Below are 23,008 nucleotides of genomic sequence, written 5' to 3'. Positions count from 1 at the left end.
CGCAGTCCAAAGTCTCATCTGAGACAAGGCAAGTCCCTTCTGCCTATGAGCCTGTAAAATCAAAAGCAAGCTAGTTACTTCCTAGATATAATGGGGATACAGGTATTTGGTAAATACAGTTTTCCAAATGAGAGAAATTGGCCAAAACAGAGGGGTTACAGGGCCCATGCAAATCTGAAATCCAGCGGGGCAGTCAAGTTTTAAAGCTCCATAATGATCTCCTTTGACTCCAGGTCTCACATCCAGGTCATGTTGATGCAAGAGGTGGGTTCCCATGGTCTTGGAGCACTCTGTCCCTCTGGCTTTGCAGGGTACAGCTTCCTCCTGACTGCTTTCATGAGCTGGTGTTGAATGTCTGCTGCTTTTCCAGGTGCACGGTGCAAGCTGTTGATGGATCTATCATTCTGGGATCTGGAGGATGATGGCCTTCTTCTCAAAGCTCCACTAATCAGTGCCCCAGTAGGGATTCTGTGTGGGGGCTCTGACCCCACATTTCCCTTTAGCACTGCCCTAGCAGAGGTTCTCCATGAGGGCTCCGACCCTGCAGCAGACTTTTGCCTGGGAATCCAGGTGTTTCCATACATATTTGGAAATCTAGGAGGAGGTTCCTAAACCTCAATTCTTGAGTTCCATGCACCTCTGCAGCCTCAAGACCATGTGGAAGCTGCCAAGGCTTGGGGCCTCCACCCTCTGAAGCCACAGTCTGAGCTCTATGTTGGTCCCTTTCAGTCATGGCTAAAGTGGCTGGGACACAGGACACCAAGTCCCTAGGCTGCACATGGCATGGGGACCTTGGGCCCAGCTCATGCGACCACTTTTTCCTCCTGGGCCTCCGCGTCTGTAATGGGAGGGGTGGTAGTCTCTGACATGGCTTAGAGACATTTTCCTCATGATCTTGGAAATTAATATTAGGCTCCTTGCCACTTATGCAGGTTTCTGCAGCTGGCTTGAATTCCTCCTCAAAAAATGGGTTTTTCTTTTCTACTGCATCATCAGGCTGCAAAGTTTCTGAACTTTGATGTCCTGCTTCCCATTTAAAATGGAATGCTTTTAACAGTACCCAAGTAACCTTTTGAATGCTTTGCTACTTAGAAATTTATTCTGCAAGATATGCTAAATCCTCTCTCTCAAGTTCAAAGTTCCACAAATCTCTAGGTCAGGGGCAAAATTCTGCCAGTCTCTTTGCTAAAACAACAAGAGTCACCTTTGCTCCAGTTCCCAACAAGTTCCTCATCACCATCTGAGACCACCTCAGCTTGGACCTTATTGTTCATATAATTATCAGCAATTTTGTCAAAGCCATTCAACAAGTTACTAGGAGGTTCCAAACTTTCCCAGATTTTTCTAACTCCTTCTGAGCCCTCCAAACTGTTCCAACCTCTGCCTGTTGCCCAGCTCCAAAGTCACTTCCACATTTTCGGCCATCTTTTCAGCAACGTCCCACCCTACTAGTACCAGTTTAGTGTATTAGCCCATTTTCATGCTGCTGATAAAGACATACCCAAGACTGAGAAGAGAAAGAGGTTTAATTGGGCTTACTGTTGCACCTGGCTGGGGAGGTCTCAGAATCATGGTGGAAGGAGAAAGGCACTCCTACATGACAGCTGCAAGAGAAAAATGAGGAAGAAGCAAAAGCGGAAACACTGATAAATCCATCAGATCTCATGAAACTTATTCACTATCATGGGAATAGCACAGGAAAGACCCGCCCCCATGATTCAATTATCCACCCCCCCGCCCCTGGCCCTGCCAACCATGGGTCCCTCCCACAAGACATGGGAGTTCTGGGAGATAAAATTCAAGTTGAGAGTTGGGTACACAATGGAGACACAGCTGAACTATATGAATATATATTAGAAATTTTGTCTTAAATATTATGAATTTATGCCCCCGTAAAATATATGAAACTGCAACTTTATCTTAATCCTTGACCAATATTATATTGTATATTATAAATGCTATATATTATGAGTTGGAAAAATTCTTGCAAATTTGAAAGTAAAAAAGTATTTCATATTATTTTCTATTTCTTTTATTATTGATGTTTTCCCATTTTTGTTATTCAGTTATATTTCCCTTTTGGTGAAGTGCCTGTGTTTGTCCTTTGCTATATTATTTATTGAAGTATTGGTAATTTTCTTATTGATTGTATACATTCTTTACCTATTAACAAAATTAAACTTTGACTATTATACATGCTTTAAATATATTTTTATTTTCCAAACTCTCCCATGAACAAAACCACATAAAACAAAATATGTATGTTATCGCTAAAATGTGGCAAGAACACAAAGAGGAATAAGGCATGTACCAACACATAGTCTTGTTGGGGGAAGACAAAATCCATCACTAACCACACTAAAATGTGATATGTATTGATGAGAAAATTATGCATACATTGTTCTGATGGAGCAAAAAGAATCACATTGCAATATGCTGAAAATACGTTTTTGTAGTCAACATTCATTTAAAGTTGGCTCAAATACTCCACCATATCTGAATACTCAAATACTCCACCATATCCTTTGTGTGGGTAAGTGTGAGAGTTTAAGTTGAGTTCTTCATGTTTGAATGAGGCTCATTTTATTGTCTTCCCAGAACAAGAACTGTCTTCTGTGTTTGGATAATTTTCTATCATTAAGTTGAGGTGGTGGATGGAGAAGGAAATATATACTTCCCAGTAAATAACCTCCTGCCAGATTTACAGCTGGTGTGGACTCTGACCTAGGTTTGATCCCTTTGTGGGACTCCATTTTACAACAAATTGGGCCAATGGAGAAGCCTCTTGCAGTGGGAGCAGCAGCACCCACAGCACTCTCAGAATCAGCAGCACTGTTCTGCCCCGGCTATAGGTGCACAGTCATACAAGCCATGGAATCCCAGGATCAGTAGTAGCAGCAGGTTCTGTGGCGTTATTTGAGCTGTGGTTCATCTGTTATGGTCTTTTCTTTCTTTATGTTTTTTTGCCCATTTTCTTATTTAGGTCTTCTCAGCCTGTTGATGACTTACTCTCTCAGGTGCTCAAAACCTTCACTTACATTTCTTTTTCTTTTTTTTTTTCCAACTCAAATCATTAAGAGTTAATTTTTGTTGCTTGCAGTTAAGCACCTAACTAGTGCATCTAGTGCAGGTATTGTTGCTAGCTAATATGATTCAGAAAAACTTGCCCAATTTAGAGGTTCATTGGTTTGCTCACATATGTTTTTGGGAGATGGGAAGTGAGATCTTCGGAGGACAAGCTTGTGTCTCAAAGCTCTCCTACAGCTGTTCAGAGGCAAATCTAGGGTGGGAACCTGTGCCTCTTAATAATCAATATTCTTCTGTTTACAGTTTTCCTCAATCCTGGTACAATGATTTGTATGGTTCTCTGACTTCTCTGTGTTTGACTAGGTTACATAATTCACATGCTGTACTTTTTAGGGACAGTTACTTTGTCCTCTCCTAACCCCTGTAGAAAAGGAAAAAGTCTTGTTTTCTACATTCCTAGGTTCCCTGACTGAGACTCTATAAATTAGACTAACAAACGATGGGTGAATACGAGGGAAACATACAAATTTATTTAATATAAGTTTTACATTACACAAGAGTCTTCTTAAGGAAACAAAGACTAAAAGAAACAATTAAGTCCAAGTGTTTTTATACTAGATTTGATGAAAAGTGGAAAGTTGCAGGAAAATGTGACAGGAAATAAGGGTATGAGCTAAGAGCAATAAATTGGGGAAAACTTAGCAAGGCCTGTGTGTTCAGATTCCTCTTGATGGGCCTTTAGTTTTGGAAATAAGGATGTTCCTTTTCTCCAGGTATAAGAAAGGCACCTCTCACAAGACAGTCTCATGACCTGCTTCAGGGGAGGAGCAGGGAGGCCAGAGAGTCATTTGTTCAGCTGCTATTTCCCGGATTCCTTTAGCATAAAACAGTCAACATGTCAAGGCACCATATTTTGGAGTAATGTGTTTTTTATCAAGTCACCCTTCTTTTCCCCACCACAGCATGGTCTAGCACAGGATCAGGAACACAGAGGTTACCTGACTGATCACACTGGACTGAAGTGAAGCTCAATGGAGTATGTGAAAATAAGCATATTCAAAGGACAATCAATTTCATTCAGTTAATCAAACATTATATTATACTAAGTAGACCTTGGAAGATGCAATCATGAGTAAGATACGGTTCCTACTATTCAAGGATATCTATATATCTATATATCTGTATATCAATATATAGATATAGATATATATCTTAGCCCATTCCAGCTGTTATAACATATACCAGCCTCAATGGTATACTAGGTAGCTCATAAATAACATAATTTTATTTCTTGCAGTTCTAGAGGCCTGGTGATCTGAATAAAGGTACTGGCTGATTCAGTGTTTGCCTAGGGCCCATTTTCTCACACATAATACCTTCTTATAATCTCCTCCCATAGTGGAGGTAGCTAGCTAGCTCTCTGTGACCTCTTTTAAAAGGGCACTAATCACAATTATAAGCGCTCCACCATCAGGACTTAATAACTTCCCCAATTCATGACTTAATTATTTCCCCAAAGCCCCACTTCCTATTCTCCTAATACAATCTCCATGGGGGTTAGGATTCCAACATAGAAATTTTTGGGAGACACAAAAATTTGTTGACATTCAGACAACAGTAGTGTGTATAAATGTACACACACACATACATACATATATGTGTGGGTGTGTAAAATCGTGGTTTCATAACACTGTATTTTGAAAAAATTTGTTATTATTACTTTTTTAGAGGTAGGGTCTTTCTTTGTTGCCCAGGCTGGTGGGTGGAGTGCAGTCGCATGATTTTAGCTCACCGCAGCCTCAGCCTCCTAGGATCAAACCTGTAAAATTAAGTTCCTTATAGATGCTGCATATTAGACCTTCATCAGATGCATAGTTTACAAATATTTTATCTCATTCTGTACACTGTCGATTTAACCTTTGATAGTTTATTCTGCTGTTAAAAAGCTCTTTAGTTTATTTAGATCCCATTTGCCAAATTTTGCTTTCATTGTGATTACTGTTGGCATATTCTTCATGAAATCTTTGCCAGTTCCTTTGCCCAGAATGGTATTGCCTAGGTGGTGGTCTTCCAGGGTTCTTACAGTTTTGGGTTTCATATTTGAGTCTTTAATCTATCATAAATTGATTTTTGTATATGTTGTAAGGACGAGTCCAGTTTCACTCTTCTATATATGGCCAGCCACTTATCCAGCACCATTTATTGAACAAGGAGTCTTTTCCCTATTTCTTCTTTTGGTCAGCTTTATTGAGGATCAGATGGTTCTAGGTGCGGCCATATGTCTGGGCTCTTAATTTCATTCCACTGGTCTATGTGTCCGTTTTTGTATCAGTACTATGCAGTTTTGGTGACTGTAGCCCTGTAGTACAGGTGGATATTGGGTAATGTGTTGCCTCAGCTTTGTTCTTTTTGGTTAAGATTTCCTTTGCTATTCAGGCTCTTTTTTGGTTCCGTATGAATTTTAAAACAGTTTTTTTTTCTAGTTATGTGAATAATGTCATTGGCAGTTTGGTAGTAATAGCAGTGACTCTGTACATTTCTTTGGGCAGTCTGGCCCTTGTAATGATATTGATTATTTCTATCAATGAGCATGGAATGTTGTGCCATTTGTTTATGCCATCTCTGATTTCTTTGAGCAATGTTTTGCAATTCTCATTGTAGGAATCTTTCATCTCCCTGGTTAGCTGTATTCCTAGGTATTTCATTCCTTCTGTGGCAATTGTGAATGGGGTTGTGTTTCTGATTTGGCTCTTGGCCTTGCTAGTGTTGGTATATAGGAATGCCAGTGTTTTTTGTACATTGATTTTGTATCCTGAAACTTTGCTAAAGTTGTTTATCAGTTACAGGATCTTTTGGGCTGAGATTATGCAGTTTTTTAGATATAGAATAATGCCATTGGCAAACAGGGATAGTTTGACTTCCTCTCTTTCTATTAGGATGCCCTTTATGTCTTTCTCTCGACTGATTGCTCTGGCCGGGTCATCCAGTGGTATGTTGAATAGGAGTGGTGAGAGAGGGCATCCTTGTCTTCCCCTGGTTTTCAAAGGAAATGCTTCCAGTTTTTGCCCATTCAGTATGATGTTGGCTGCGGTTTGCCAAAGATGGCTCTCATTATTTTCAAGTAAGTTCCATCAATTCCTAGCTTATTGAGTTTTACCACAAAAGATGTTGAATTTTATTGAATGATTTTTCTGTATCTATGGAGATAATCATGTGGGTTTTTTTTTCTCTCCAGTTCTGTTTGTGTAATGAATCACATTTATTGATTTGCATATGTTGAACCAACCTTGCATCCCACGGAAAATGCCTACTTGATTGTGGTGAATTCACTGTTTGATGCACTGCTGGATTTGGTTTGCAAGTATTTTGTTGAGGAATTTTTGCATCAGTTTTCATCAGGATATTAGCCTGAAGTTTTCAGTTTTGGCTATGTCTCTGCCAGGTTTTGGTATCAGGATGATGCTTATCTCATAGAATGTGTTGGGAAAGAGTCCCTTCTCAGTTTTTGGAATACTTTCAATAGGAATATTATCAACTGTTCTTTGTACATCTAGTAGAATTTGGCTGACTCCATCTGTTCCTGGTTTTTCTTCAGTTGGTTGGCTATTAATTACTGATTGTATTTTGGAGCTTGTTATTGGTCTCTTTGAGTTTTCAGTGTCTTCCTGGTTCAGGCTTGGGAGAGTGTATGTGTCTAGAAATTTATCCATCTCTTCTAGATTTTCTAGTTTATATGCATAAAGCTGTTCATAGTAGTCTCTGACGGTTTTGTTGTAGTTGTTGTTGATTTATGCTCCACTGTTTGTGGGGGTCAGTGTTAACATCCCCTTTGTTGTTTATAACTCTGTTTAGTTGTATCTTCTCTTTTATTCTTCTTTACTAGTCTAGCTAATGGCCTATATATCCTATTAATATTTTCAAAAAACGACTCTTGGATTCATTGATCTTTGCAATGGCTTTTCGTGTCTCAATCTCCTTTAGTTCAGCTCTGAATTTGTTTATTTCTTGTCTTCTGCTAGCTTTGGGGTTGGTTTCCTCTTGCCTATCTTTTTGTTTTGTTTTGTTTTGTTAGCTGTGATGTTAGTTTGTTAATTTGACATCTTTAAAACTTTTCGTTGCGGGCATTTAGAGCTGTAAATTTCCCTCTTAACACTGTTTTAGCTGTGTCCCAGAGAGGTCTGGTATGTTGTGTCTTTGTTCTCATTAGTTTCAAAGAATTTCTTGATTTCTGCCTTAATTTCATTATTTACTCAACTCATTCAGGAGTAGGTTGCTTAATTTCCTTGTAATTGTATCGTTTTGAGTAATTTTTTTTTGTATCAAATTCTATTTTTGTTGTGCTGTGGTCTGAGAGTGTGTTTGGTGTGTGTGTATATATATATATATGCATATATATATATATATTTTGGTAATTTGCTGAGGATGTTTTTATGTCTGATTGTGTGGTTGAGCTTACACTATGTGCCATGTGGTGATTAGAAGAATGAATTTTCTGTTATTTTAAAGTAGAGAATTCTGTAGAGGTCTGTCATTTCCATTTGGTCCAATGTTGAGTTCAAGTCTTGAATATCTTTGTTAAGTTTTCTGCCTTAATGGTCTGTTTATCACTATGAGTGGAGTGTTGAAGTCTTCCACTATTATTATGTGGAAGTCTAAGTCTCTTTGTAGGTCTCTAAGAACTTGCTTTATCAATCTGGATGCTTCTGTGTTGGATGTATGTATATTTAGATAGTTACATCTTCCTGTTGAATTAAAACCTTTACCATTATGTAACACCCTTCTTTGTCTTTTTTGAACTGTGTTATTTTAAAGTCTGTTTTGTCTGGAATTAGGATTTCCACCTCTGCTTTTTTTTGTGATTTCCATTTGCTTGATAGATTTTCCAACATTTCTTTATTTTGAGCCTATGGTTGTCATTGTGTGTGAGATGGGTCTCTTGAAGATAGCTTACCATTCAGTCTTACTTTTTTATCCAGCTTGCCACTCTGTGCCTTTTAAATGGGGCATTTCTCCCATTTACATTCAAGGGTAGTATTGATATGTGTGGATTTGATCCCATCATTGTATTGTTAGCTGGTTATTATTCAAGCTTATTTGTGTGTCTGCTTTATAGTGTCACTGATCTGGATAATTAAGTATATTTTTGTATTGGCTGGTAATGGTTTTTCCTTTCCATATTTAGTGCTGCTTTTAAGATTTTTTGTAAGGCAGTCTGATGGTAATGAACTCTCTCAGAATTTGCTTATCTGAAAAGGATCTTATTTCCCCTTCACTAAAGAAGCTTAGTTTGGCCAGACATGACGTTCTTGGTTGAAGATTTTTTTCTTGAAAAATGTTGAATATTGGCCCACAATTTTTTCTGGCTTGTAGGTTTGCTGCTGAGAGGGTTGTTAGACTGACAGGATTCTCTTTGTAGGTGACCTGCCCTTTCTCTCTAGCTGCCTTTGACATTCTTTTTTTTTTTTTCATTTTGTCCTTGAAATACCCGATGATTATATGTTTTGGAGATGATCATCTTGTGTAGAATACATCAAGGGTTCACTGTATTTCCTGAATCTGACTATTGGCCTCTGGTGACGTTGAGGAAGTATTCATGGAGGATATCCTAAAATATGTTGTCCAATTTGTTTGCTTTCTCTCTGTTCCTTTTAGGGATGCCAATGGTTTGTAGATTTGGCCTCTTTACATAATCTATATTTCTCAGAGTTTTTAAAATTTCCTTTTTATTTGTTTTTCTTTATCTTTGTCTAGCTGTCAATTTCAGAGAGCTAGTCCTCATGCTCTGAGATGCTTTCCTCAGCTTGGTGTCTTCTGCTGTTAATACTTGTGATTACATTGGGAAATATTTTTTCAGCTCTATCAGATCAGTTAGGTTCTTTTTTTATACTGACTATTTTGTCTGTCAGCTCCTGTATCATTTTATTTTGGTTCTTAGTTTCCTTGGATTGGGTTTTGCTATTCTGAACCTCAATAATCTTCGTTCCTATCCATATTCTGAAATCTATTTCTCTCATTTTGGCTAACTCAGCCTGGTTAAGAAACCTGTTGTTGAACTAATGTTGTTTGAAGGACCTGAGACACTCTGCCCATTTGAGTTGCTGGCATTCTGGTGTTGGTTGTTTCTCATCTCTGCATGTGAGTGTTCCTTCAACTGCTGGGCTCACTCTGATTTGATGTGTTCAGGTGGGGGCAGGGTGCTTGTGCTTTAGTCTCAGGTCAGGTGGCCCTGACCAGTGAGGAGAAATGAGGGCAGGGACCTGCGTGGAGAACAGACTGGTCACTTTTCCATGAGGTGGGTGATCTGTGCTGGGAGTCTGGACAAGTCCCTGGTCCCCTTGGATTCTCCAGAGTGAAGACAGCAAGGGCAAAGGCTGTAAGACAGCAAAGATGGAAACCTGCCTCTCCCACTGTTAGCTGTGTCTCAGGGAGTTGCAGAGATGCTACTGGCTCCGTAGCCATGGTGAGTGTGGCTGCAGACCCAGACTTGGAAGACTGCCAATAAGAAGATACCAGATTGGGGACCCACATAACAAACAGTTTGGCCACTTCTGTAGGACTGTTCAGTATGCTGGGAGTCTGCTCCAGTCCCTAGTCATCTTGAATTCTCCAGCACCTGAAGGTATCAGCAGTGAAGGCTGTAAAACAGCAACAATGTCAGCCTGCCCTTCCCTCTGAGAACTCCATCCCAGAGAGGTACAAACCTGTTGCCAGCCTGCACACAACAACAGGGGTAGTTGTAGACCTTGGTTGGGAAATGTCACTCAGTGAAGTGAAATGGAATCAAGGACTTGTGTGAAAAAGCTGTCTGGCCGCTTCTCCGTAGAGCTGCTATGCCAAAGTACTGCTTCAGTCCCTAGACTCTTTGGATTTCCTAGAGCCTGAAGGTAACAGTAGCTAAGTCTGTGAAACAGCAAAGATGGTGGCCTGTCCCTCCTCCTGGGAGCTCTGTCCCAAGGAGGCTCAGAACCATTGCCAGCTGGAAAACACTGGTGAGGGTGGTCGGTAACCCAAGTTGAGAGGTCCCTCCCAGTGAGGAGGAGCAGGATCAGGAACCCACATAAAAAAGAAATCTGGTCACTTTTCCATAGGGTAACTTCACCGAAGGCAACAATAACTAAGGCTGCAAAACCACAGAGACAGCAGCCTACCTCTTTCTCTGGGTGCTCCATCTCAGGGAGGTGTAATGCTGCTAATGGTAACTGGTTGGAGTTCCAAGCCATGGGATCTTATCCTGAGCAGTGCTGTGGAAGCAGGGCCTGCAGACTGTCACCACTCAGCCTCCTGGATTCAGCCCCTTTCCTAGGGGTACATATGGGTGTCTAACCTCCTACTTTGCCAGAGCTGTGACTGCTTTTGCTAGGAAGTTTGGGTATCTAAAGCTCCCAGGGCTATGCTTATGACTGAGTGGCTGCTCTGCCAAGACACTATGTATGTCTTTGTGTGAGGCTGCAGGCCCTAGTGGATTGGGTTCATGTGGAGATCTCCTGACCTGAGGATTGCAAAGATCTATGGGAGAAGCATGGGTCCCCAGGGTCACTCGGTCACTCACTCATTGCTTCCCTGGGTAGGGAAGCCCCCTAGCTCTGTGTCTCTCTCACATGGGCAGTCATCCTGCCTTGCTTTTCTCCATTCTCCTTGGGTTGTTTTCTTGATGAATCCTAGTGTGTGTACCTGGATGTTTCAGTTGAAGCTGCTGTATTTACTTACCCCTTCTATTTCTCTCTGTGAGAGTGGCACACACTGGCTTCTTCTAATGGGCTATCTTGGCCAGTCTCCCCCATCTATGATTAGACACATAAATGCTATTGTGTTACAATTGCCTGCAGGATTCAGTATAGTAATATGTTGTATAGATTTGCAGCCTAGGGGCCATAGGCCATACCGTATAGCCTTGGTGTGTTGTAAGTTATAGCATGTAGGTTTGTGCATTTCTCAGAAGATATCTTCATTGTTACAAGACACATGACCTTGCCTAAACACATACACATACACACACAAACACACTCATATATATATATATATATATATACACACACACACACACATATATATATATGCAGAAACAAGTAAGCTTTATATATACAGCAGATAATAAATGAAATCGTTTGACTTTTTTTCCTCTGATCTAATAATTTTTATACTAGTTAGTTCATCAGAATGTAGTGAGTTTGGCAAATTCCTTTATATTACCCTTTAAAAAATTCATTACTCAGAAAATGATTTGTGATGCCTTTAAGAAAAAAATAGATTTTTAATCATGCTATAGGATTGATATATTCAACATTTCTGGTTAAAATAACATTAGCTCAATCCAGCTAACCATTTGAGTAGTAAGTCAAACGGAGAGAAGGAGTACTAAGGTTAATTATACACTTTCTCTGCAGTTCTGTAATTGCTTCCTTCATTTTAATTTTGCCTCCCTAGGTAAGCTTCTGGTGGTTTGAGTCCCATGGTCCAATCTACTGTGTGTCAAAAATTGCCCATACTTCTTTCACTCCCCCTTAGAGAAGTCAGCCCTGGCTTCCAGCTCAGTAGGCACAGCAGGACACCCTGAGTACTTACTGGATTAATACTAAAGGGAAATGTGTTTGAGAATGTCTTTTTCTGATAGGAGTTCATTCTGGAGATATGTGCTTTTGTGGCTATCAGTATGTGTGGAAAATTTTTATTACAGATTTCAATATGGTTGTCATATGAAAACATCAAATATGACTTAATGATTCATTTAGGGTACAGTGGTGTCCACTTACCAATGGGACATTTATTCCAAGACCCCAGTGGATGTCTGAAACCACAGATAGTAGAAAATCCTACATATATAGGATTTTATATATAGTATTTTTTCCTATCCATACATACCTATAAAAGTTTAATTTTTAAATTAGACATGGTAAGAGATCAACATTAAATAGCATAAAATGGAGCAATTATAATAATATACTATAACAAAAGTTATGAGAATGTGGTCACTTTCAAAATATCTTGTACTGTACTGCAAGTAATTGAAATCACTGAAAGTAAAACCACTGATAAGGTAGGGCATATACATATTTTAAACTCAGAAATGTAAAATTGTGTTATTATTTTTTACCTTTTGTGAGTTTAACATATGAGCATTACACAGAATTCTAATATGTACGTCCTAAAGTCTTCTTTACATTTATCCTAAAATGTACAGTCTAAATATTTATCAGTCTAAGTTCCGAATTAGATGGGAATTTATTTGAAGGAGCTAAGTGTTGCTTCCTGCTATGAAATTTCAACGTACAGGAGAAATACAAGGAGAGTGTTATTTATTAACGGCTGCTAATGGCTCCTAAGTGCACAGTCTTTAGCGGAACGATTACTGTCTTGTTTTGAAGTGTCAACAGAGGATAGTCTTTTCACATGTAAATTGGTATTTTCTGCTTGGACGTAGGTAGTCTTCCAATTTGTGACATTCTACAGTTCTCCTTCTTCCCAGGTCACCACATGATGACTCAGTAGGCTAGTAGGCAGTGGGCAAATGAACTAACTTCAGGCCTATTGTTTTCTGACTATGCACGTGAGGTTCCCTCCCCACTGCTCAGCCCATATATCCACCAACTGGCGGTGAAAAGCCAACAGCAACGGCAGATCGCCTGTACCCGTGATGCTTTCACTCTTCACTATTATGTGAGAGAGAAGAGGTCTGTGTGTACAGAAGAGCTATGTAAAATGGAAAGGAGAAGTGAGAAAGAACTCCAAATCATCAGTCAGCACAAAAGGCTCTGTATATACCCAGGAGACATTATGCAGCTAGTAAAATAACCCTGAAGGTTACTTCTCTTTTGATTTGTTTGTTTGTTTGTTTGTTTGTTTGTTTTAGATATGACGTCTGTCTATTTTGCTCAGGCTGGACTTCGACTCCTGGCCTCAAGCAGTCCTCCCATCTCAGCCTCCAGAGGAACTGGAACTACAGGTACTTGCCAGCACACCCAGCTCCCTGAGGGTCATTTCTAAAGAGATATTTTAAACTTATTTTGAACAATGGTAGCATAATGAGATAAACACATAGCTCTTAAAAATGACTCCTGCCAAAGGGTGAGAACTTACTTGGTTGTACGAATTGAGCACAGGGTTATGAATGCAGGCTTTGACGTTTAACTACTTGGGATGGAGCCCTGGCTTTAATACTTCCTTTCTGTGTGACCTTGTGGGTTACCTAACCACTCTATGCTACAGTGTCCTTATTATACAGCATTAATAGTTATACATAACACGTAACTCATAGGCTGGTTGTAAAAATTAGATGAGTTAAAATGTATCAGTGTTCTGAAAAAGACTTGGTTAGTAAGTGCTGGTTATTATTATCATTATTGCATATAATATTTAAAAATGTTAACTTACAGAAACTATATACATTTCTTAATATTCTTTCAGAATAATTGGTAAGCTGAAATAACAAGCAAATCAAGTGATAGAAAAAGTATCTTTATGATTAGGTTTAATTTGGTTTTGTATATTTCCTTCTCTGTGTGGTATATTGGTAAGGGAATGTAACTTGGGTTTCAATTTTGGTATCTTTGCCTACTTACCAGCTGTGTGAGCTTGACTAATTTACTGCAGCTCTCTTAGCATTAGTTTCCTCATTTTAATGTAGGTATAATCCTCCATTTCTCCGAATATTGATGTGAAGTCTGACTGTGATAGCATATGAAATAATTATTGGCTAGTGCCTAAGCACAGAATAGCTACTTAAGAGACGTTTGTTCTTTTCTCCCTGTATCAAAATCAATACAATTTCACTTTAGGCACAAAAAAATCAAAGTTTTGCATCTTTCAAAGGAAGTTTTATATCATATTTACTAGGTAAAAATACTCAGTTATATGCTCCATGTAAACACAAATGTGAGAGGAGTATGGAGATATAAAAATTACCTAACATTCTAGTATTCAAAGGAGATCACTTCTAACATATCTTTCCCACTTATTGCCCTATCCACCTATAAACATTTAGATTTATGAGTAGATTGTTGGATAAATAGGTTCGCAAAATACATGTTATTCTGTACTTGGATTTTTTTTTTTTCCTTGTGATGAATATATTGTGGATATCTTTCTGGTTCCATGTATGCAGACACGTAACATTATTTTTAACTATATAGTGTGCCTTTTACATTTCTTACATAGTTTACATAATTAGCATCAAATTGATAGAGAATTTGGTAATCTTTCCAATATGGCTGTATTAAAGCAGTGCTGCAACAGTGCATGTACATGTAACATACTTGGACATATATCTTTTTGCACTTTAGCAAATTTCTACATGTAAGTCCTGAATAGCAGAATCGCTGCAGGAAAGTAGACACACAGTTTGCGTTTTGATGCAATTTCTTATCCTAATTGCTAATGTTTATTAGATAACTAGTCAGAACAAGCATCATATTTTTTTGCTTTTCTTCTTACAGTGATACAGCCACTTATAGCACCCAATACTCTCTCAATAAATTCCAAATATTATAATTATGTTAATTTGCATTTTATTTTATTTCTACTTACCTATTTATTTGTAAAACTTTTGTGTTATAGGAATAGCAGAGTTAATTAAATGTGAGATTTTTAGTTCTTTTGATTGGAATTTGTCTGTAGGGCTTTTATATGGAGTATAACTATTTCTGTGCCATATTTTGTGGAAAAGCATATTCAATTGAAATCATTAGAACTTATTTCTCCTTTTGCAAATGTAGTCTATTGTATATAAAAGGGTAATGGGAATTACATATGTGTGTGTGTATATCTGTATGTATCTATTTATATGTAAACATGTATATGCTTGTATATAGTCATGATGCCTATACAGACATATATATATGATATTACTTAAGAAAAACCCTATCTTATGTTTTCATTTGGCAGAACTGAAACTCTTTGTCAAAGAGTTGCCTTTGTTCCTTAAGCATTAAGCTTTAGCTACATTATATTAACTCTTATAATTGTCCTTATTCTGTCAAAACGTGTGCAATCTATAGTGTGTAGAATTAGAAATTCAAAATGAAGTATTTAGAAAAATAAATTTCTATAAGCCATCTGTGAGCAAATTAAAAATGAGTTGGATTTGTATATAAGCAAATATTGAACTGATATCCAATCATCATATTTGTTTATTTTTTGTCATGGTTGATGGCCCTATCACTTATCACTTGTGAGCAGTCATATGGGAGGCAATAGAGTGAAGCAGTCGAAGCTGTGAGCTCTGGAGCTAGACTTTCTGAGTTCAAATCCCAGTCCTGCCAAAGGCTCATGGGGGTGAATTACTTCACTTCTCCATGCCCTATGTTATCTTGAAAAATGGTGATAATAAGAGTGATCACTTGATAGCATTACTGAGAAGATAAATGAGTTAATACAGTAAAAGTCTTAGAACAACGCCTGACCCAAAGGGCCAGTAAATAGCACATAGTCTCCTTAAAAGATGCTTTTTCCAATTTCCTCCCCTCTACACCCTGTTAACCTTCAACACTTGGTCTGTGAAACATTTTCATAGTAAGAGCTAAGTTTTTCTTTCTGTGTACCAGTGGAGATGTATTAATCTTATTGCAATTAAATATTTTTATGTCAGTTACAAAAGTGCAGCATAACATAGAGCAAAGTAGAGCTCTAGAATCAGAAATAGTTGAGTTCGAATTCTGTTTGGTCATTTACTTATTCTGTTACCTTGAGGGAGATACTATGCATAGTGTCCAATAAAATGAAGATATGCAATATCTAGGAATAGTGACTAAAAACGGTAGATGATCACAACCAACATTTTTTCCCCTAATAAATGTGAAATTATAAATGGCAAGACTATGTCTTACTTATCTGTAAGCTTGATTGGAGCTTAGCTAAAGACTACATGTGTCCAATTTTACTTATTCATATAGTGATTTAAGTCAAATTGACACATTCACCCAGGTTATCTGGCATTAGGCATTGTTGGATCCTAGGAGTTAAATAATGTCGTTGATACAGTGCCCTGCTTTATTTCCTTCTGGATGGTCCTATTTTCAGGAAGGCACTCCTTTCTTTGTGGAAAGATAATTGCCAGCAACACCAGGCTTCTATATTTTCCTGTCAGCAGTGACAATGAAATAAAATGCTTCCTTTTCAAAAATCCCAGCCAATGTTCCAGAATTGAGTACCATTGGCTTTGGTTGCTGAGGCCCGCACCTCTCCCCAGAGCCAGAAAGTTCAGACCCACAGTGAAGAAGCAGTTCATTTGTAGGAAGATGGTAGCATTCTACCCAGAAAAAGTGTGAGAAGATGTCCAAAGGTCATCTTTGGATGGAGATGCTAAAGGCCCCTTTGTGAACACAGACATCTGCCATATAATTGACTGTCTCTTCTGCTAGTGTCATTATACAAGCCATATATCACCTTAATGTCATCAGAGAATATCTCCCTCACCAACTCTCAGTCACTGACCTTTACTCCGAAAAGACCAGATTACATGGCCAAAGCCCCATTTGTGCTGTAGAGAGGCATGAGCAGCAAGTCAAGGAAGATATTGGGGGTGCTATTGTCTGACCATTTGTCCCCTCATCCACATTCTTATGTTGAAATCTTATCCTCCAAGGTGATGGTATCTGGAGGTGATGCCTTAGTGCCCTTATCAAAGAAACCCCAGCCACCTGGCTAGCCCATTTCACCATGTGAGGACACAGAAAGATGACACCACCTATGAAGCCAAAAGCAGACCCTCACCAGACACTGAATCTGCTAGCACTTTGATCTTATACTTCCCAGCCTCCAGAACTCTGAGAAACAAATTTATTTTGTTTATAAGCAATCCAGGCTATGGTATTTTGTGATAGCAGCCTAGTGGTTCAAGACAGAGGAATGACTACTGAAGCTGGAGTTGGGGTGAGGTTCAAAGGACATTTTAGGTATGCCACTCTCACCCAGACTGATATCAGTCAAAGAAAAAAGTGGTTAAAAAGAGTTAGAAGAAAAATATCTTCATATTATAGGCTGTTATAATTAATGGGAAATAGAAAGGGTTATATTAATTCAACAAAAATTTGAGTACCTATCATCTGTTGGACTCTGTGATGAGATGAACAACTAGTTCTCGTGTTACCTCTCTGTTCTACTAGTTTCTGTTCTTTTCTTCAAAGCACTTTTGACAATATTTTGCTATTTTTTTTGTTTATTTAAGATCTATTCTAAATGAATTTCATAAGGGAAAATAACATGCCTGCTTATTATTCCGCCTATACCAGGATTTCTCAACCTTAGCACTACTGACATTTAGGGTCAGGTAAAACTTTCCTCTATGGGCTCATCTTCTGCACTGTAGAATGTTTAGCAGGATCCCTGATCTTACCAACTAGATGTCAGTAACATCGCACCCTCCACTACCCATAGCTAGGGCAAGCAAAAAGTTCTTCAGACATTCCCAAGTGCACCCAGAAAGAAAAAAATTGCTCCTAGTTGAAGCACAGTCTATACCCATCACTCAGCACAGAGCATGGCACATAGTAGTCATAGAGTATTATTTATTTAAAGAAATAATCCACGATTCCAATTCAAATGCCATTCTCTTAGGCGGCCTACTTATTGCTCTTCTACCCCAACAAAGGCAGACATCCAAGGATGAAATGTAAGAGTCAGCATGATAGAGTGAAACTATGGACAAAGTGTTCTTTGTAGCATTTTATCTTACTTTTTGTTGGTTATGTTTGCTTCTCTTTTTCACGCGAATTGTTACATTTTTTTGAGACTATGTTTTATATTTTGCTCTAGTCAATCACCTTATGGTTTTGCTTATGTGCAGGGTGTCTCAAATTTTAATTTTCTCTAAAAGAGAGCTCCAAATCTTTGAGAATTTTACATGGACATTTTTATTTCTGTAACTTAGTAGAAATTCATTCTATTCTTTATGTTAGAGTAGGTGGGTTTGGACACACATATTGATGGGAAATAAAATGAACATTGTTTTACTCAACCATAGCTCTTTTGCATTTTATGTTTAATGTAATAGATCAGTAGCAGTCACCAGAGTTCTGGTGCTGAGATGGTGCTGAACTTGCTGCTTCAAAGTCCTGGAAAACTGAAACATGCAGATTTCTGGGTCCTAGTTTCAGATATTTTATTCATTTGTTCTGAAGTGGGACCCGGAAATCTGTGTCTTAAAAAAGTACTCAAGGGACTAAGATATGTAGCTCATTTTGGGAAACATTTTGTAGTAGAAATACTCTTCACATATGAAATTAATTCTTATTTGAGGTGTCCCAGTAAGAAAGTATTTTAATCTCTTATGCAACCTTCTATCAGTTAGTGGTCAAAGTAGTGCTGCCAATTCTTGCCTACTAGGAACAAAGTAAGTGCTAAAAGATATTTGTGGCCTATTGGAGAATCTGTTTTTCTCTTTGTTTGCAGTTGCACTGCATGTTTAATTTTGTTTTATGATAGTGGCAGTTCATGACTCTTGCCTTCTTTAAAGATTGCAGAAAATGAATTATAGTTTTGTTGTGTTCCTAGTTGGATAATGAACAGAACCATTAGCTGCTTGCTGACTTAATTTCCCAGTGACCTCTTGGGCCATCTTTAGAACAGCTTCTGAGCCCATGGGCATGGATGTTTTCAGGTATAAACTGCTAGTGCATGGAAGGAAAAGCCTTTTTCAAAATTTAAGTTCCATACATTCATTTCATGGAGACCAGACTGAGCCATGAAGACAAAATGCCATCATCATTTCTTCTAGGATTTTGTGTGAATCACAATTGTAAAGCTATTTGTCTTTCTAGAATATTTCTCTAGCTTCATTCAGATTCTGGCCTCAAAATTTGGATTTATGACATTACCAAAAGAGAATACTGATTTGCACATTTGCTTGAGTAACTGTGATTTCTAGAAGGCATTTTGATCTCCCAGTTCATCTAGAAAAGTTTTGCCATTCCCTTAGACACTATGACCCATTTCTCACTACTTTCGTCATCAACTATAACTTTATATTAGAACAATTTTGATAATTAATTTGCCTATAATGTTTTTCTTTTCCAGAAAATCTTACGGAGAAAAGATGATTACACTCTGTTTTCTTACCATGAACCTACTTTTTCTCTTGCTCAGTCTGATGCAATGTAATATCTAGTGACTTTGAAGTTAACACACCTGGCAATGACTGTCTAGGAATGTTCTAGGAATAACGGTTGATGTAAATGCTCACTTCAGGATCACTGATGTTAGTGTTAATACACCAGGGGACCTGTCTGCTTGAGGAAGATTAATGACTGTTCTTGTCACATACACAGTTTATAGTTGCAGTCAATCACTTTGGATCATCTAGATAATTTTACAATAACTGTAATTGACATTTTGGCTCAAGTAATCCAAACTCTGTCCTTGCTAAATTTATCTAATGTATGTTCACTATATCAGGAAATTTTTACATTTACTAAGACTTGTTGTATTTTACGTAGATATTCGTATATCCTTCCAATCCTGTGTAATGGAATCACAGGGTCTTCTCACTGCAAGTTACCCTTAGCAAGTATGAATTCTATTCCTTTTTTAATATTCATAAAAAATTAACGCCAAGAAAAGTTGACTTAACTTAGGTCAAAGTACCTGAAAGTGTTGCATCCAGATCTCTTAAAATTTACCTCCTCGTCCAGTCTTGCTTGGCTGATAATTAAAATATAGCCACCATTTATTCAGGGTGGGCTATGTGCCACCAGGAGCTTTAAAGTCCAATGATCATGCTTCCTTTCTTCCTCCAATATAGTGGAAGCTTTACTGTAGATTTTATGAAACTGGAGTTTTGGCCTCTGGAATTCTGACTTACAGAGGCATGTATTTTTTTCTGAGCTAAGCCCTGGTAGTGCTGACATTTATAGAAACACATTTTCTGCACGTAAGATATTTCAGGTACTGAAAGAGATAGATACACGAGGACCTATACCTAATGCATAACTATTATTTAGTATGGTCAATGGTATTTAGAAAATGGCTTGGGAGTATAGTTTATGAGAGAAAATTAATTTGACCTTCCCTGGGTGGAGGGTACACAACACTAAAGATAAGATATGAACTTGATCCTTGAAGGTGGAGAGGGATGAATAGATACATCTGCCAGGTTGGCCAAGTAGGCACCACAGAGAACATAAAACACTTCAGATACAGGGCATAGCATCAATGAAGAATTGAGAATAGGAGCTTAAGGTTTCCTTTGAAGGCAGATTTTGTCTGAGGCTGCCTTGTTTTCTCCATAGTACTTAGCACAATGGTAAAAAAAAGCTAAGCACTCAATAATGCTTATTAGATGAAGGAAATGCTATTTTCTACTAAGCATCCAAATTTAAAGAGGCAAGGAAGTCATTTTTCCAAATTGGCTTTTAAATAAAGATGAAGATCTACAATTAGGAGGGCAAAGGGACATTTATTAGTAAATGAGTAAATCCATTGATTATAGGGAAGCAATTATTAACCCAGAATGCCAAGCCAAGAAAGCAAAAGGTTGTGCCAAATTAACAAATTTACTACCTAATAAAGCTAAAGTAAGGTTAACTAAGTGCATTCAATAAAAGCCAGTAAACTGCCACATAATTAGACTCAAAAGTCAACAAAGGCCAGTAGGCACTTTACCAAAGCAAATGAAGAAACTCTTTATAAACTAAGACTTATGGGGCTCAAGCATTTTTATGAACCAAGTGAATGGTAGGGTAAGAAGCTGGTTTGCAAATACAGAAAAGGGTAAAAGGAGAAGAAAGTAATGTAATAAGAGGAGAGAGAGAAAAAACAACAAAAGATAAATAACAGAAGAAACCTTTAGAGAATGTTTTAGGAACCAGGAGCCCAGTGCAATGGCACCAGAGTGGTAGGAATTGCTCCAAGAATTTACTATTGCCTCCTTGAGGTCAGATGTTGCCTTTCAGGTTTGAGAATACAACCAGTGGATGGTCTTTATGAATGCCTCAAGAGAATCAGTGGAAAATTTAATAATTGGCAGGAACTGACCTTTGCATGCATATGTAGGGTTTCTACTAAGGATTTTGGGAATGATAATTGTATAAATGTAGTATTAAACACACATAGTATTCATGGTAACACACAAAATATTTGAGTATAAAGAAAGGTAAACTAATATTAATCTATAGTTTCTAGTTGGTTACTAAGCATCCGGTGCTTAGCTTTGCCTGGCTTAAACCATAACTTCAAAAAAAAAAAAAAAAAAGAGTTGGTTATAAAGAAATGTTTCAGATCCCATTCACTGGAATCTGCTATTTTGGTCCCCTGCACCCCTGCATACTTTTTTCTTTTTTCAGTAAAATAACAGATCTGGTAGCACAAAAGAAGGTCTTTGTGAGATAACAGCTAGATTATGTTTAATATAACTAAGAAGTGCTTCATGGTTATGTACATGTAATCAGAGAATGTTTCCTCAAAGGACTTTGGACATTTTTTCAGTTTGCTTTTTCTGTTTTTTAACTTAATTACTCCTTGAGTTAAACAGACTTAACTTGTAGGTTCTAGAATGATCATCTAACTTGCTTAACAGAAGGCATCTTATTACTTTAACCCAGCAGAGTTAAGATAACCCTTTAAAACCATATGGAAGCTACACATTTCAATGATAAAGTATTGTGTTGTGCTAAAACTGCATAGGCATATCGAAGAAAGCAGACATAAATAATTTCCAGAAATTTAATTTATTTTTGATAAATTTCCTTTGGCAACTTCTCAGAATTACTTTAGAGCTTAGCTGAGTCAGCTTCTTTTGATTTTTCTGCCATTTCTGTGGGCCAGGCTATTGATTCCTCATGCTACTGGGCCTGATGGACTCTAATATTTGGGCTGGATATTTCATCTCCCACATGTTCTTAGCAGGAAATACTTTCAACACAAGATTCCTGTGTTCAAATATAGAAGGCTGTTTTGGATTTCAGAACCAGATGGAATATGTAAAAATGGCCATAAAAGATCTGGAACTCAAAGTATAAAATGATCTGAGCATGAATTCTTATCATAGTACCTGTGGTCAACTAAAAAACATTAAGATAACCTGGTTATTCTTAATGTCTGAACAAATAGAAACTCACACAAATGGCCTCTTAAACCAGGGAAAGACATTCTTTCTGTGCTTTCTTAATGTGACTCTATGAACTGTGACACCTGTTATGAATCTCTGGTTTCTTTTAACAATAGGCCTATGAGAAAATAAAATCCACTTGGAAGGTAAAGCAAAACAAAACTGTGAAATGACCCGTGAAGATATAGGAGATGTCTTAGAAAATTTGCATTTTAATAGAAGATGATTAGAAACAAAGCTATTAATACATGGCACTTAAGTAGAAATGTTTATTTTAAATGAAGTACAGTATCTACTTTAACAGGAGAATGCTAAGTATGAAGCTAATAGTCCATAAACATTTAACAAGAAGCAAAACAAGCCCAAATTCACCTTGTAAATACATTGATGTAGAGTAACCTTCTCACACCTTTATAGTTTCAAGTTTTATGGACTATGTAATGTAAATTATGAAAAAAAGTGACCTTCACAACTGGAAACCTCTAACTTTAGTCAAGAACAAAACAGAAATCTATTGCATGACAGAGGGGATTTTACCGATAAAAGTTTCATTAAAAAATACAAATGAGGCCGGGCGCGGTGGCTCACGCCTGTAATCCCAGCACTTTGGGAGGCCGAGGTGGGCGGATCACGAGGTCAGGAGATCGAAACCATCCTGCTTAACACGGTGAAACCCCGTGTCTACTAAAAATACAAAATAATTAGCCAGGCGTGGTGGCGGGCTCCTGTAGTCCCAGCTACTCAGGAGGCTGAGGCAGGAGAATGGCGTGAACCCGGGAGGCGGAGCTTGCAGCGAGCCGAGATCGCGCCACTGCACTCCAGCCTGGGCGACAGAGCAAGACTCTGTCTCTAATAATAATAATAATAATAAATAAATAAATAAATAAATAAATAAAACCGGGCGCAGTGGCTTATGCCTGTAATCCCAGCACTTTGGGAGACCGAGGC

This window comes from Rhinopithecus bieti, unplaced genomic scaffold (assembly GCF_001698545.2).
Source record: "Rhinopithecus bieti isolate Rb0 unplaced genomic scaffold, ASM169854v2 scaffold_32422, whole genome shotgun sequence".
Lineage (NCBI taxonomy): Eukaryota > Metazoa > Chordata > Mammalia > Primates > Cercopithecidae > Rhinopithecus > Rhinopithecus bieti.
Note: the sequence above shows the minus strand (reverse complement) of the source record.